Here is an 18,262-nt window from a genome sequence, read left to right on the forward strand (position 1 = left end):
GCATCCAGGAGTCTAGAGTCATGGCAGGACTCCTTGTCAAAGACTATGAGCACAGACTGCTGCAGGGCCAGTACCAGAGTTCCCAATATAAAGCAGAAGCCTGGGACTGTCTCACCCATGACCTCACCAGTGCCAGTGGCATACCCTGAACTGGTGAGCAGGTCAGGCATCACTATGCTGTCCTGAAGCAGCAAAAAGGGGGATCTCTTGGATCAGTGGATCCAAGAAGCTAGGACAGAAGGGAAGGTCCCAGCTACGTGTATCACTCCACTACCTGTTTTATAATTTCCAGCTCATGTATATTATAGATAGGTATGGTTAAATATTCCTCTTATGTCCTTTACAGTGGCAAGTGAGCGGGCCACAAAGCAGAAGGCCCATGGATGTCACCTGGAGAAGTTGTGATGCGAGGCAGGTTAGTAATACACTTGCATGTACTGTCATAGGAAATAAATCTAAAAGTATTAGTAAGTTAATTGCCAGTATAAAACCTGTATTGTTTAAGACAAGTACTGCATACACCAGAGAATATGGCAGGAAGAGTCTCATATAGTTTGGATGTAAATAAAAGCAAAATAGCCTGACAATAAAGGTCTAACTGCTGGACTGCATGTGTTTACTCTAGTATCATATGGTAATGTAGATTTGCAATCACTAGTACTGTTGTATTAAGCACTATTACCCACACTGTGCAACATAAATAAAATGTGTAGGAATGTCTGTATATGACTGATGTAATCCCCAGAGGTCATTTAGTACAACTGAAAGAGACATAGACAGAAAACAGGGAAAAGACAGAGAACAAAATCCGAATAGCACACACAACTGAGACGTGAACTGTTGTGTTTTTAGCACACACAGACATGGTTTGAATCCTGGGAGTGGTAGTAGTCTGCATACAGAATCATACCCCACAACTGTACAGATATGTCCAGAATGTCTAGTAAATTGGCCCATATCTGTTGCCTGTCACTTTGTCCCCCTGGGAAATCAGTGGGATGATCCCAGACGTATAGGCAGCAAACAAGAAATACAACTTATTGCCACACATCTATAAGAACAAACCTGTCACACTAGCAACTCCCCAAAATGTTATGAGTGTAATAAGCCACGTATGTCACATCTACATCCCCATGTTGTCAAGCTGTGACCAGAGTGCGTATAGTAACAGAGTGATATGTATTTGCATAATACTAATGTGAAATCTGGTACTTTGTGTGGCAACATTCAGGTAGTACTAACAAACATTGCTCCTACAAGTACATCAGATATAAACACTGTGCCGAGAAATAAAAGCATGATACCCTGTACTGGTACTGTTTAATCTAGTATTGTATTTCATTGTGAGTGTTGCAGTTGCTGTGAATGATAAGGTATCACTGACCACAGTCACCCACACTGTGCTACATAATATAACTGTCTAGGAAATCCTGTATAAGAGTGTTGTAAGTCACAAAAGGTTAAAGAGGGTAATAGTCTACATATGTCCCAGTTCACCTGCATGTGGTCAAGACATGGCCAGAGTCTGTGCAAAAAGAGATGGACAGGTATGTGCATGACATCAACCTGGAATCTGGGAGTATGTGTAGAAACAGTTAGTGTTAACAAACAATTCCTCCACAGGTATACCAGGTAAGAGCTGTATACTGCAGGTAAAACCAGTCCATGTATATAGTTGTTGAGAGCCATATCACTGTCCAGACTAAGGAAATAGGGTAGTGTAGTAATACTTGTAAGGTACAGATAACAGCACTGACTAGGAAAGTAATGCGAACTACAGGAATATGCTAGTTGTTAATTGACATCTTTCTCTCCCTCCAACCATATCTCCAACAATACACTAAATACCCACCTCAACTGGTACGTAATGACTCCACCGTAATGTTGAGACATATGTCCTATTGTTTGATAATTATATAAATCTGTTTCTATGCATGTGCTATGTTGAAATACTCCAACATTGGTGGCATGGTGCCATCAATGTACCTGCATGCTGTTGTTATTACCACTGTGGTCCCATATATGCATGTGTTCCATTTGCTTTGCAACTGTTCCATGACTGGTGTGTGGGTTAATGGGAATATCTATGCGTGCTGTTATACCTAATCCTGGAAAGTGTTGACTATTACTAACCCACATATGTTGATAGACCATAAACACCATAGCACGTATGGGAATGCGGGTCCCAGTGGACCCAACTGTACCACCTCAGCTGGCCATGGCACCGGGCGCCAGCACATCTGGGGCCCAACCTGGGACATTCTTGTCTGTTGGTCCTGCACCTCCTTTGGGTGGAACTACCTCAGGGGATGGGGATCACCCTCCCCTGGGAGTGGGCGTGAACAGGAACCTGTCACCCATCGCCAGGTCCGAGTCGTGGTGCGTAGCGAGCTACGCAGGGAGGTTGGAGATCTGCTATGCCAGCTTGAGGGCCACATGTCGCAACTAGAGGTTTGGCCTGGCTCTCTGACTCAGCCCCCAGCACAGCCACCTTCGGGGCTGTGAAGGTACAGTGGTGACTGCCCATGGGTAGGGACCTCAGTTCCACTGTTTCCACTAGGGGGCTCATGGGCTTCCGATTTTCCAATACCTCTCCCCATTAAGGTGTTTACCCCCCCATATGTGTCATATACCTCCCCTGTATGTGTCTTGTTTGTCTTGTCTGTTAACCTAACCAACCTACCTCCCTAAATACACCTACTATCCCTCAACACCATCCCACTCTCACCTGAAAAAAAAAACAATAAAAGGGCAAGCTGTTCCAAAAAAATATATAGCACCATACATAGCTGTCCATTTCACACACATGTCCACTGGACACATGTAATCTAGTCAAATTGGCATCACAACATATTATTGTTGTGCTCTCCCCTCTATCAGGGGTTAGGGTGTCCAAATCTACATCCAAATCAGTGTATATGCACAGCTGTTGCTGTAGAAGAAATGGACAGCTATGGACCTTCTCTACACCTTTCTGCACATCCCTAGCTATATTTCCTACTGTCCTTCCCTCTTTGTGCCCCTTTTTCACCACTTTTCTATCAACCCTTTTTTCTTTTCTTTTAAATAAATTAGCGCGGGGGTAAGTGGGAGTAAGCACTTTTAAGCAGCAGTAAGCAGGTTTAAGCCTGTTTGCCTGGGGGTAAGCAATGCCTACACAGGTTAAGCAATTTAGAAGCTAACTGAGTATAAGAAACTGTAACCAGATGTTAGCAGTGCTTACCTCTGCGCAAACCTGCACAAACCCACTTACAACTGATTAAAAGTGCCTTAATCTGTATCCAACGGCCCTTGTTCTGCCCAGCAACAATATAAACAGCCTTTACAAGGCTCAAACCCAGGACCCTGCATACCATATCCAAAGTGATTTACCACTAAGCCATGTCAGATATACATAACCCTGATGTTTTCACAAACATATCATCCAGCACAGTCATTCAACAGTACAGGAAATGTATTTAAACTTGTAGATGTATATGTGTGCCTATAAATATATATATATATATATATATATATATATATATATATATATATATATATATATATATATATATATATATATATATATATATATATATATATATTTATATCTAAATAAATATAACATATATATATATATATATATATATATATATATATATATATATATATATATATAAAAACTATATATATACACGCACACACACACACACACACACACACGCACACACACACACACACACACACACACACACACACACACACACACACACACACACACACACACACATATATATATATATATATATATTCATACATATGCATACATCTATAGATATATATGTCTACATCTATATGTCTATATATATATATATATATATATATATATATATATATATATATATATATACAGCAATAAATATATGTAAGAGTAAATATATATCTATATATGTATATACAGATATATATCTATAGATATAAAAGAGAACATAACAAATACATTTGTGACCACAGGCACTGTTAATGGGAGTGAGGGGGCCCAAGCTACATACGTCTTGTACGTATTGATATTACCCCCCCACAGCCAAACATGTCTGCCATTCAATACAATACCAACTGTTGCAAATCCCATAACCAGTATCTGACACAACATGGGCACAAGATGTTAACAGTACTCCATCTCACCTGTATGATGGCAGGCTGGCATCAGTAGCATATCATACAGTACAGTCTGGCTACCATAGGGAATGTACAATGTGGAAGCAATCAACATTCCTAATATACATATACACAGGCACATATATGCTGATACATATATATGTATATATACATATATATAGATATATATGTAACTACACATACACACACACAGATATGTATAGGATGATACATATGTAGAAGGTGCAAACATTACAGAGCATCCACTATGCCTACAGTTGCTACCTGACCAATTGGACACTGTATGAGCCACCCATATGAATGACAATTGTTGCCTGCAACATATACCCACAGAGAGGTCAAAGGATATAATATGACACACAGGTTTGCATACATGGAAAAGCTTTATTTGTGTACTATTACAGTTGTATATGCCATGTCATATAGCTGTTTAGACTCTGACATACATATAAACAGAGTAATGCAACTGTGTAACAGTTATATTAATACAGTAGTCTGGAAAGGTTGACATATGTTGCTGTCCAGGCCGAGGCCTTCAAGTGTTACAATAGTAAAGACAGACTGGGCCACAGGATAACACTCAATCAACAGTAAGTAATGCAGATGTATAGTCCAGCAGCCTCTAACTACATTCTGTACACAATCCCTAGGGGTAAAGACCTCAGTTGACACAATGGGATGTATCTGTTACATAACAAGGCAAACTAAGTTTTGGTCAAGTATTAATAAACTCATACAACCAGGCCACTCCAAAACACCTACCCCATCAGGTACCTCCCACAACATTCCTAAGCATATTGCAGACACCTTTAATACCTTCTTTACTGAAACTGTTCAATCTTTAGCCAGCTCACTACCCCCCTGTTAATACTAGCCTGCCTCCTGCTACAACTACCTCTCTGCCCTCATTTCATCTACAACCAGTTCCTACTTCCCTCATTTGCTGTCTCCTTGAAAAACTTAAACCATGTACCCCCTCTGCTGACCTGCTACCTGCTGAATATCTATGAAAGTAATTACATATGCCATCTCCATTCTAATAAATAGAACAATTAATGAAGGCACCATCCCATCAGTCTGGAAAATCTCCCATATCATCCCTCTTCATAAGGGCAGTAACTCTACTGAACTTTCTAACTATCGCCCAACAGCCTTACTCTCCCCACTAGCAAAAATCATGGAAAAATGCATCCACATTAACTATTAGACCACCTACTCCAAAATAACATACTAGCAAACTGTCAGCATGGTTTTAGGCCATTCCATAGCACCACCACTGCCCTCTTATCCTTTTCAGACATTATCAACAAAAATCCCAATAACAATGCTCTATTTTCTGCTCCCTTTCTTGACCTCTCGAAAGCCTTTGATATGGTAAACCACCAGCTACTTCTGAACATACTTAAGTCCCTCTTACTTGATACACAGGCACTAAAATGGTTCAACTCCTACTTAGAAAACAGCAAACAAGTGTTACTTTGGGATAATAACCTATCCACTCTTCTTCCTGTTACCTTGGGCATCCCTCAAGGCTCCATCTTGGGCCCTCTCCTATTTTCACTTTTTATCAATGATCTAAATATAAGTATTCCTCAAGCCACCTGCATACAATATGCAGATGACTCAACATTAATATGCCCCACTTCATCCATATCTGAACTGCAATCCCTCACCCAAGGAACATTTAACCTAGAGAATTGGTTCCTCCAACACTGCCTCCTCCTAAACCGCCAAAAAAACAAACTATTGCTCTTTACTCCTACACAAAAGTCCTCCCCATTACACCTCACAGTAACATCTAATAATGGTACTCTCATATCTCCTGACCCAACCACCAAGCTCTTAGGTGTAACTATAAACCATAACCTCACCTTTGATACCCATAGAAATACTACAATAAAGTCAGTGAACAGAAAACTAGGCTCCCTCTATAGACTAAAACAGTTTCTTACTCCAATAGCTAGAACTACTATTGTCCATACCCATCTTATCTCTACCCTCCTCTACACCTCACCCATCTATACCAATCCTTCTAAGAACAACCTCAACAAGCTTAATGCCTCCTACAATAACATTGCTAAATTTTCCTCTGGATCCCCATTTAGAACCCACTATTGCCATAATCTCAAACATCTAGGATGATTGGAACTACCTAATCAGCTTCTCTTTCACCAACTTATTACCACCCATAAGACCCTTTATCATCCTAGCAATACTCCTATACTGACTACCCTCATCACCCCCTACAAAAATCTTACAACCCTACGCTCATCAAGTAAACTTCTAGTATCCACACTGAAATCCAATAATAGGGCTGGGGACTCCCTGTTCTCCAACACTGTAGGGAAAACCTGGAACCTGCTCCCTAGTGACCTAACCTCCCTCTCCTCTACACCACTTTTCAAAAAGCAACTTAAAACATACCTCAAGACTCGCTGGCTTTGCCCCTGCACCAACCCAGACTAACAAGCTGCTGCCTGCCACTCTCACCTTCATTGATCTCAGTACTGCTGCACTACCAGTACCTTTCATTAACCTTACGGAATATGAGCAGTTAGCTAACTAGTCTGTATTTACGTAGTCTTTTCTTTATAACCATCTCAGAGTATTAACCTGATCTCTTAGCTTTCAACAATAGGAATGTGTCCTCAGCATCTGTATTAACTTAATCCTGCTCTTAATTACACTACCAAAAAATTATGACTTAATCTGCATCTAATTACTCCATATACATGCTCCCAGCTAATGTTCATAGGTTCATAGGTTCATACTAGGCTATCTGCCCTAGGGCATTTATAAGCCTAGCCAGAGTGTGTTTGGCTTTCGCCACCCATTTTGCTATGCCCTTTTTCGAGGTTAGTATACTGTGCCTCTGTCTAACAGTGACACAGAAGTGATACCCGGGGTAAACCTACGATCTCCCATCCAATCATCAAGATTCCTCTTGAAGAGAGTCAATGAGGGACTCTGCCTAACATGGACTGGGATTTTATTCCAGAGTGAAGGGAACCTCTGGGTTATGAATCTGTCCCTCCAGCATGTCCTATTTACTTCAGTGCTGAGGTTCAAGTCTCTCGAGCGCATAGCTCGATGGGATTTGGATTTTCTGAGGTGCAGCATGTCCATTAACTCCGGGTTGGACATGGCTTTATATGTCAGGCACAGATCGCCTCTGAGCAGGCAGTATGCCACTGAGTAGAGCTGGAGTTTCTTTAACCGGGCAGCATATGGCATCTGTTTGAGCCCTTTGATCCTCTTGGTGAGGTACTTTTGGGGTCTTTCCAGTTGCTGCAGGTGTCTGGTAACGTACATCCCAAAAGGGGCATTGTACTCAATTATGGGCCTGATGAGGGATGAGTAAAGAGGCACGATGACCTCCCTTGATCTAGATGTGAATCCTTTCATGATTAGGTGGGCTATATAAAATGTTTTTCTAACCACTTTGGCCAGGTATTTTTCAAATGAGAGATTGCTATCAACTTGGGTCCCCAGGTCCCTAATTACTTCTTCCATACATAATGGATTACCACCTATGTGGTAATTTGTGGGCACTTTGTTTTTGCCAAAGGGGATGACTATACACTTTTTGGTGTTTAGCTTGAGGCCATGGCTCTGGCACCAGTTGTCTGCTTCTATGAGGCCCTTTTGTAGGATGCTTGTGTCGGCTGGAAAGTCGATTATGGTGTCTAGTTTGCAGTCATCTGCGAACTTGGTCAGCCACAGTCCTTCCATGTTGGCCTGTACCTCCGAGAAATATATACCGAACAAGAGAGGTCCCAGGACTGAGCCTTGTGGGATGCCACTTGTAACTGGTTTGGAGTCTGACATGGCTCCAGAAATTCTAACCATGTGGGTTCTGTCCTTGAGCCAGTTTGCAACCCATCTAGTGACATAGGGGCTTATATTTACGCTGGTGAGCTTATCTATAATGCCCAAGTGGGGTATTGTATCGAAGGCTTTTGCGAGGTCCAGGTAGGCTGTGTGGACCACCTTCCCCTTGTCAATGGCCTTGGTGACTGTTTCAAAGTAATCGACCAGGTTTAAGAGGCAGGATCTGCCCTTAACAAAGCCGAACTGGGTAGGATCCACTGTCTGTAGGTCCCCAATATCTTTTTTTATGAGGTCCATGATGATCCTTTCCATAGCTTTGCAGACCAAGCTAGTCAGGCTTATGGGGCGATAGTTTCCAGGATCCGTTGAGGCACCACCTTTGTGGAGAGGGACCACTGTTGCTGTACGCCACTCTTTGGGTACATATCCTGTAGTAAGGCTGAGATTGAACAGTAGTTTTATGTTTGGGTTTAGCTCTTCTTGGAGTTCATGTAGGACGCAGCCCGGGACATCGTCTGGTCCCATTAATGCTGTGTTTTTTGCTTTGGAGAGGGCGGCTCTTACCTGAGCATCTGAGATGTCAGGGGGCAGCACTCTGCTGGGATAGATATTTGCCCTTTTGGTGGGGGGGGGTTTGCACTGAACCTGTCAGCTAGAATGTTGGCAATGTCTGTGGGTTCGGTGTATTTTTTGTCATTTTGGACTAATTCTGAGCATATCTGGGAATTCCCATCCAGGTTCCTAACATAACTAAAGAAAGCCTTGTGATTATCCTTAGTGTCCTGTGCAATTTTTCTCTCGAAGCTGGCCTTAGATGATTTTATGAGTGCCCATAGTTTTTTGCTAATACTGATCAGAGATGCCTTCCCTTTTTGGGATTTTGCTCTATCATGTAGTAGCTTTCTCCTTCTATTGTATAGTTTGTTTATGGCTGGGGTCCACCAGACAGGACGCCTGCCTTTGGAAGATTGGGTCTTGGTTTTATTTGGGATTGCATGATCCATGCATTCCTGAAGGTGTTCATAGAATGCATTTATAAAGGATTTTGTGGTCTGGGCCGTATTTTCCACAGGCCCGGGGGCTTTGAAGGATTTCACCTCGGTTTTGAGGAGTGTGAAATTTGCTTTAGAGAAGTTTTTCACTGTGGTTTTCTGGGCAGGGGGTGGGGTCGGCTTGTGAATATCCAGTGAGATTAGTTTATAGTCTGATCTTACCAGTGAGGGATACACTTCTGGTCTGGAGCATAGAGCCCCCATTGTTGCTGATGATCAGGTCCAGTATGTTTTCCCCTCTTGTGGGAGTGGTAACAAGTTGTTCCATAGCATTTGAGTTTATAAATTCTAGGAACCTTTGGCCTAGGGTGTTGGAGCTAGAGTAATGCTCCCAGTCTATGTTTGGGTAGTTGAAGTCGCCCAATATAATGGTGTTTGGAGAGACCTGCATATTTCCAGTGTTCTCAGGAAGGTCAAGTGGGGTTCCTGGGTTTGGGAGGGTGGTTTGTAGCAGGCTATAAACTGGAAGGCAATTTTACCCACTGTTAGTTGCACATGGATAGTCTCTGATGCTTCGTGCTGTGCCACCAACCTGGAGGTGTGGGAATCTTTGACGAATATTGATACTCCCCCTCCTTTTGTGGTTCAGTCCAAGTTTTGGGGCCGAAAAGCATGGTATGAGGTATAACCTGGTAGTGCTGGGGTGCTCTCGGGAGCCTTGAACCAGGTTTCTGTTACTGCACAGATATCGATGTTCTCCATGCTAAGGAGAGTTTCGAGTGCATGCATCTTGAGGTTTAGACTTCTGGCGTTGAGTAGCATTACTCTTAGTTTTTTATCCCTTGTGATACCTATGGAGGTGGGTTTGTCTTTTGAGCCTTGCCTAAAAAAAGGCACTATGGGGGTGGCAAGAGCCTTTGCCAATATCCGAAAACCCAGGGGGTGACAGGTGCAAGCCGTCCCTAGCAAAGCATTGTGGCTTGTCGAGCATGTCATCCCAGGCTGACAGGCATTGGATCCCCTTTGAATGACACCAATACTTAAGCCAATTGTTGAAATTGATCATCTTGTCTTCATATTGTGACATCATTCTTGGTGAGGGTAAGATGCTACTCAAGGTCAGGGTCATACCGGCCTGGGCTACATGCTCAGAGAGCTCCTCTATGTCTCTTTTCATGTAGTCCAGGGAGGTATGTCTCAGGTCATTCACACCAGCATGGACAATGACTAAGTCATATTTGTACTTGTCTTGTAGTGACCTGAGTGCTTGTGTTATGCGGCGGATCCTAGCGCCCAACAGGCAGCTCACTGTGACCTTCTCCTTGTTCAGCCTGGTGAGCGGGACGTCAGTGTGCCTGACGATAGAGTCACCTTTTACAAGTGTATCAGGTGTGTTGTTTAGCCTTAAGGGCTGTGACTGTTTGGCACACTGGTTTTGTGAGCTATGTGTTGCACGTGTTTTGTTTTGGGGTAGCGGTTGCTTGGGTGTCTGCTTTGGAGGTCTCTGCTGCTTAGGCAGATTTTTATTTAAAACCTCCAAGTATGTTTTTGTGTGTTTATGTATTTGGTTTGCTGTCGTGGTAGGTCTATGTGAGACTGGAATTGTAGTGAGTATGGTTTCCTTCTCCTCCTAACTGGTTATGCCAGTATTGAGTTGAGAGAGCTTAGCCTCCAGTTTGGCTATATGGTTGCATCTCTCACATGTGTTGGAATTTGTTGGGACGAGGAGAGGGTTATCTGTGTACATGAGGCAGTTGTAACATTGCCTCAAGATTCCCAGATTCACCAGCTGGACTGGAGAGGAGATTGACAACTGACCTTTGGACATGCTAGAATAGTATTGAGAATTCCTTTATAATTGAAAAAAAGGGCCAATGGGGAACAAGGTACTCAAGGGGAGTTTGTGAGGGTGTAGTGCTTTTCATTTTTTAGTGCTGACTTATATAATTGCTTTAGTGAGAAAGTGCCAGGCTTTAGAGTAGGAATAGGGTGTTTATTATGAGAACTAGATCAGTTCTAAGGGAAAAAGTGAAGAGCAGACTTTGTGGAGCCGAGAATGATTTAAACCCAATTAAGCCGAGCTGCCCAATGCTGCGCTATGCGCAAAATCACACAAAACCGTGCCAAAGCGGGTTTTATACAGGGGGACTTGAAAGAGCTAGAAATTGGCCCAAAACGGCCAATAGACTACCAGATTCTTGTGCTGGGAACACTCCTCCAAGGATAGATAGGCTGCTCTAAGCTCCCCACTGCCACTGGTGAACAAAGAAGCCTCCCTTTATCCAAGAAAGGAAATGGGCAACACAGGAACTTTCCAAAAGTCCAGAATACAGCAAAGCCTGTATTTGGACTACTCTAGGTCAGGAAAGATGGAAACAAGGATACTTTTTTTGTTTTTTTCTTTTTTGTAACAAACAGCAGGAAAATGCAATAAATATGTAACACAGGCTAGCGCACTTGAGTGTGTAGCCTCAACAGGTAAATGCAACAAACAGGACAAACTTTAAAAGTGCAGGTGCAAAAACAACTTTAAACAGTTTAAAACAGTTCAAGAAGCAGAAATACTTGCAGTTTAGCTAGATTGGACAGTCGCCCAGATAGTAGCAGGAAAAAAACACTTTTATCAGGTTAGCAGTCACTCTTTTAGCCTTTCTGCTGCTAGTACCACTCTGCAGGACCACGAGGAGCTTGGCTGAGTAGTAACAAGGGCAAAATCCACGCCAAAGCAGGTTTTATACAGGGGGACTTGAAAGAGCTAGAAATTGACCCAAAACAGCCAATAGACTACTAGATTCTTGTGCTGGGAACACCCCACCAGGGATAGATAGGCTGCTCTAAGCTCCCCACTGCCACTGGTGAACAAAGAAGCCTCCCTTTATCCAAGAAAGGAAATGGGCAACACAGGAACATTCCAAAAGTCCAGAATACAGCAAAGCCTGTATTTGGACTACTCTAGGTCAGGAAAGACGGGAAACAAGGATATTTTTTTTTCTTTTTTGCAGCAAACAGCAAGAAAATGCAATAAATATGTAACACAGGCTAGTGCACTTGAGTGTGTAGCCTCAACAGGTATATGCAACAAACAGGACAGACTTTAAAAGTGCAGGTGCAAAAACAACTTTAAACAGTTTAAAACAGTTCAAGAAGCAGAAATACTTGCAGTTTAGCTAGATCGGACAGTCGCCCAGGTAGTAGCAGGAAAAAAAAACACTTTTATCAGGTTAGCAGTCGCTCTTTTAGCCTTTCTGCTGCTAGCACCACTCTGCAGGACCACGAGGAGCTTGGCTGAGTAGTAACAAGAGCAAAAAAAGTGCCAAAGTGGGTTTTATACAGGGGGACTTGAAAGAGCTAGAAATTGGCCCAAAACAGCCAATAGACTACCAGATTCTTATGCTGGGAACACTCTCCAGGGATAGATAGACTGCTCTAAGCTCCCCACTGCCACTGGTGAACAAAGAAGCCTCCCTTTATCCAAGAAAGGAAATGGGCAACACAGGAACGTTCCAAAAGTCCAGAATACAGCAAAGCCTGTATTTCTTTCCTTCTTTTTATTTAATGATAATTACCGGATCTCTAAGTCTATGTTTTTAATTCTTTCTAGTCTTAAAAGGGTCCTCTACAAGTGGTTTATAATTGTGTTCTACTATTATAAATATAGTGTTTCTTATGCTATGTTTATGTTTATTATTATCTATGTTGGAGCTTTTCTCCCTGGGCCTCCAATGAAAATGAACATATATCCGGTTGGACTAGCCCGGTCAACAAATGTAAAATAAATAAATAAACTGACACCATCACAAACACACTGACAAACAGAACAGTCTGTATGGCAGGAAACAGTAGGCCTGCATTTACTCAAGGTGAATTGTATGGTAAGGTACATCCAGATACCTAAAGGCAGCTTACCCCTGATACCCCACATGTTGTAACAGCCTAGGTTAGTTATGGTGCACCCCCCCCCCATAGACTGAATAATGCAGGACTATATACCACTGGCCTCTGTAATGCATAAGGGTACACATGTATTGTGTATATGAAGCCCAAACATATATGGACCCAACCCCACAATATGTGTGGGGGCCACAACAGCAGTGGAATGATGGCAGGAATGGCAGCATGACATACTCAGAGCCCACTACATAACAACCCCTGACAGCATGTCATATGTGCAAAGCCTGGTATGTAGGTGGAGGGCAGAGGCTGGAACACAGGCCGATATGTGAAATACTGTTGTCATACACTAATCAAGCCACTGGTGTTACAGGATAGTCTGCAACATACCCTTAGTCAGAGATATGAAGTTAGAAACAGACAAGGATGTAGCCATGTACTGATAGCACTCAACACACACACTGCCAGTAATATATCTGACACAAGACCTTTGTAACGGACAGAAAAAACATAATAGGCACACCTCTGGCCATCAGATGGATAGGCCCACAGTTGAGAGCTATGCAGACAGACTGCATTCCAAGTTAAACTAGTATGTACATACAAGCCCTGTAACACTACTGCTATACAATGCATACAACAACACTACTCACACTCTGTCTGTAGTTCTGGAACACCCTACAAATATGTAACTGGCCTGAGTTTGCAGGTTCTCTTGTAGGAAGTATTGCTAGCTGCTGTCTGTAACACTGCTTCCCACACACAGGAAGTATGTCCACCATACAGAAAAGGTAAAGGGACCAGGCCTACATGATGTAGGGATTTATAGTAGTTGGTTGCCATGATAGTGGTAATTGGAAGTACTACACAGAATGCTGCATGCACATAGCAAGTGGAGGACACTGATTGGTGTAGATGACATCACCTGATCATGTGACTCACCTACAAAATCCATGCTGCAATCTATTCAAACAGCTCAATCCATTTACTGGAGGGAGACCGAGAGAGAGACAGAGAGAGAGTGATTGAAAGGCAAAACCAAACAAAACAAAAAAAAAAAACATCCAGCAAACTATCCAGAAGAGACTTCATTCCCAGAACAGGTCTGTGAAGTATATATGCATGTAATTGACCACAGCACTTGGTTCATAATAATGGGATAGATGATGTGGAATGATTTATATGTGCCATCAGGTGTTGTTGTAATGATGTTCAGCCAAACAACTGCTAAGGACAACAGAGTCTGTCCCTGTGGGTAGTGGGCCATACCCATCAACCGTGCAGAGCAGCAGTGACTGATAAGATGTAAGCTATCATAATGTGTGTTGTGTAATGGAAAGTATGCATATTACTGTGGCTAATAGCTGGTGGTGGAAGTAATGCCATAATGACTGATACGTGGGTTCCACAGCCCACCTCTTGCAGGATACTCAGGTTAACCTGTATTGTAGCATGCATGAATGCCATAGGTGTGTAATAGGGTTACCTGCAATCTAGCCCTACATATACCCCTACCAATGTCAGGCTGTCTCCATATGTGGCACCCGTCTGTGTTGTAGTAAGGCAGAACAGTGCAGCTGTGCAGGAAGGTGTTGTGAGATTGTGGACCTGATGTCTGAATATACCCCATATATAGTTATGCATATGTGGACACACACACACACACACACACATATATATATATATATATATATATATATATATATATATATATATATATATATATATATATATATATATATATATATATATATATATATATATATATATATATATATATATATATGCATATATATACATACATGTATGTCCTATACAGATACCCATGTGTAGACATATGTATAAACACATATATACATCATATATATCTACACATATATAGATATATACCTATATGCACATGTCTACATATATACAAACACACACACACAAACATATATGTATGTAAATACATGTCCCCTATATTACCACCACAGTGCTGCATGCTATGTGCGAGGGAACAGCACACATAGCAATACACTCAGATATCTACAGCTGTCAGTCTGTGCAACATGGACGGGTATGTCACATGTGAACCCCTTGTTGGGACTACATTTCCCTTGACTGTGAACTATGGAATGGGAATATGGGGATGTATGGCAGATATAGCTGTGGAGGTGGTCAGGATTGGTAGATATAGAGGACAGCCTACAGGGGTGGTATGTGACACATGTGGTGGGTAAACACCCTGAATGGTGTGTGTGGTTTGTGATATGGATGCTCTATGGGCCCCAATATGGACACAATGGGAATAAGCCTGCCACCCACTGCTACTCACAACAGAAGTCCACGTCCCAAAGGCGCCTGGCCTGGAGGCTGAGCAGGAGGATTATGTGGGCCCTGTGAATGTGTACTGGGTGCTTCAAGGTGATGTAGCACATCCCACATGTGTCTGTGGAGCCCGTTATGGAACAGACCCTGGACCTGACCTCTGGGGACAATATCATGTCTGTGTGTGCCCCTGGGGGGACAACATCCCCTGAGCTGGTGCCACCTGAAGGTATTGTTGGACCAGTACATGAGGAGGCCCCAGGGTGGGTCACACATGTGATGTGGCCTGGTAACATGGGCAGATGAGTTTGGAGTGGTGGTTCTGCTGGCCAATAGTACATATACATGCTATTGTGTCACTGTTATAGAACATATGTCGGTAGTAATAGTCTACACAATCCTGGAACACAGAATGTCAGATGTGCAGCAACCACATAGCAAGCATACCACAGGCATATATGGAACCATAGTGGCCCTGATAATGGCATGCAGGTGAATAGTCTGTAACAGGCCAGCAATGATAGTGTCCACACAGGGAACATGGCTACAAACAAATTGCACAAAGTGTGGTACAATACAATATCTGTCCCACTGGTAGGTAAGCTGTAGCCATACCTATTGAGTTGTGTGTACAATTTGTTGTCACTGATATGGTGGAGGGGGTGACAGTGATGTGTATTAAGAACTCTGGTAACCTTGCTGCATGACGTTCTCACACCTTTGTCCATCTTTATGTCTTTCAGGCAAGATGTCCCATGGAAGGCTTCCTGCATACTCAGCTGCTGAAAACGACATTGGGGTGAACCACCTAATACAGCAATACCCTGTCTTGTTTGGCTGGGCCACCCATGATCAGCAGAAGTGGACTGCCCTGTGGAATGACCTAGTCCACAGGATCAATAATGTCGGACTGCACAACCGCAGTTATGACCAGGTCCGGCATCATTGTTCTGACCTGCTTCGCAATACCCATCGGTGTGCTGCTGCAGTCTCGGTAGATCACTTCACCACAGGGGTGGGCCATGCCATCCACCCCCCCGACACATTTGGAGGAGCTCCTAGCCAGCCACATGGCACCTGCCCGTCTGCATAGCCACCAACTGCCAGACACCTTTGTGGAGGTGGGTGCTACCCACACACTGGCTGAGGAGCATGCAGGTAAGGCCACAGAGCACATCAGTAGACCACTGTTATGTATTCATCTGCATCTGTACAGGTAGAATATGCATATCTAATATGTCATAGATATAGTATGTTGCTGCATAGCAGTGATAAACAGATGTGCATATGTGGTAGTATTGTGGACATGTACCTTTGATGTGTTGTAATACTGCACCCATCCTGTAGCAATGCCACAGGTGTGGCCATTGACTTTGCATCTCTCACCCTCTTATGTAGGTCCCTCCCATATATCACCAAGGCAGCAGCCTGTAACTGATGAGTATGGTTTATGTAGATGCTTGCCAATACACTGGGCATGTAATGGTTATGGTATATTCCATGCACACATCTAACACACCTACCCTGAATGCATGCTGTTCATGTGCACATATTGTTGCTGTTAAATGCACAGCATCACAGTGGTGACCATGATGGGGTATTGGAAGGGTATGTCAGACACCTGCAAGATAACTAACATCCTGTCATTGCAGAATGTGTCCACAGGCAGTAACATAATGGTGGTAGTCATGGCCTACAGTAGGGACATGTTCAGAACAACACCCGTACACAGTGCAACACCAGTGTATATACCTGCAGGACAATGGTAACTGCTGCAGAGTTACACTATGGCATAACGTATTACTGCAGTCCACATTATCAGCTGGGACTAGGCTGTAATATGTAGTATTCAGTGTATGGGACACTGCAAACTAACACACATATGTAGGCCCTACTTGTCAAGCATCTGCATAAATGCTGAAGGTGGGGAAGGGTGTCAGCATGACACACCAGTGCACTGCAGCAGGGATCCTAAGGATGCTAAGAATGGGTATATCTGCACATATTCAGGATCAGAAACTGTGGCAGATGTAACCCTACCCCCACAGCAATAGTGACGGCAGTGTGTGAACACCAAGGGATGTGCACATGAGTAGACCTTGCAATCATGCAGATTAGGGGGACATGTGTAGTGCAGACTGAACATACACTGGCAAATGCAGATGTCCCACATCAGTATACCCCTGCCAGGAGTAGTGAGGGCTATAGTACACATAACAATAGGTGCAACAAACCATCATGATAAGGGTGTGCACACATATGCCCACACAGAGTGTATGCATTGCGGTCACCATCTGCACACCTAACACATTCTGTAGACACTGCTTGTGAAAGTACAGGATATATGTCACATATTGGGCTCATGTACTGTTAATATATGTGGTGATGTGATCCCGTGGCAGATCAAGGAAGGGTAAGTCATATCAATATGGGTATGTACACCCCCATAGCCATGGTGGGCTCTGATGGTTGTCAGTATAATAGTACAGGATTGGTCATACATGTTCCGCTGATGTTGAGAGCTATAACTCAGACATTAGGCATTCACAAATGACATCTGTCCACATATCATCCCAGGTATGTGTTGCTGAAAAACATAAGGACTGTGAGCATTAAAGCTGACATAACTGACACAGTACTACACATTCATCAATGGGTTGTACACCTGTGAGGTGTGGTGCACAGTACATTGCAGGGTGCAGAACAGGTGCACAGCAATATTGTGTACATAGGTGCAGTGGTATCCAGAGGAAGGGGCATCACTCACCTACTAACACAGCACATGCATCACAAACATGTATACTGTTGCTAGCATGGATTGACGATAGCTGCACTACATTCTGTTGTGTACCAGATGTTATGCATGTTGACAGATGGGTAATAGGAGGACTGTGTGTACTATCACTGTGCAACCTCACCTGTATGTGTGTGTGTGCATCCTGGTGGGTAGTTAGTTTGTCTGTAGGGTCACTCTGGTGATGGGGAGGGAGGTTAATGCATGTAGGATGCGTGTGTGCATGTGTGTGTGTGTTTGTATGGGAAGCCATGTATGCACGTGTCTGATTGTGGGGTTGTTCATA

Source organism: Protopterus annectens, chromosome 14.part0 (assembly GCF_019279795.1).
Source record: "Protopterus annectens isolate FY-2018-M chromosome 14.part0, PAN1.0, whole genome shotgun sequence".
Classification (NCBI taxonomy): Eukaryota; Metazoa; Chordata; order Ceratodontiformes; family Protopteridae; genus Protopterus; species Protopterus annectens.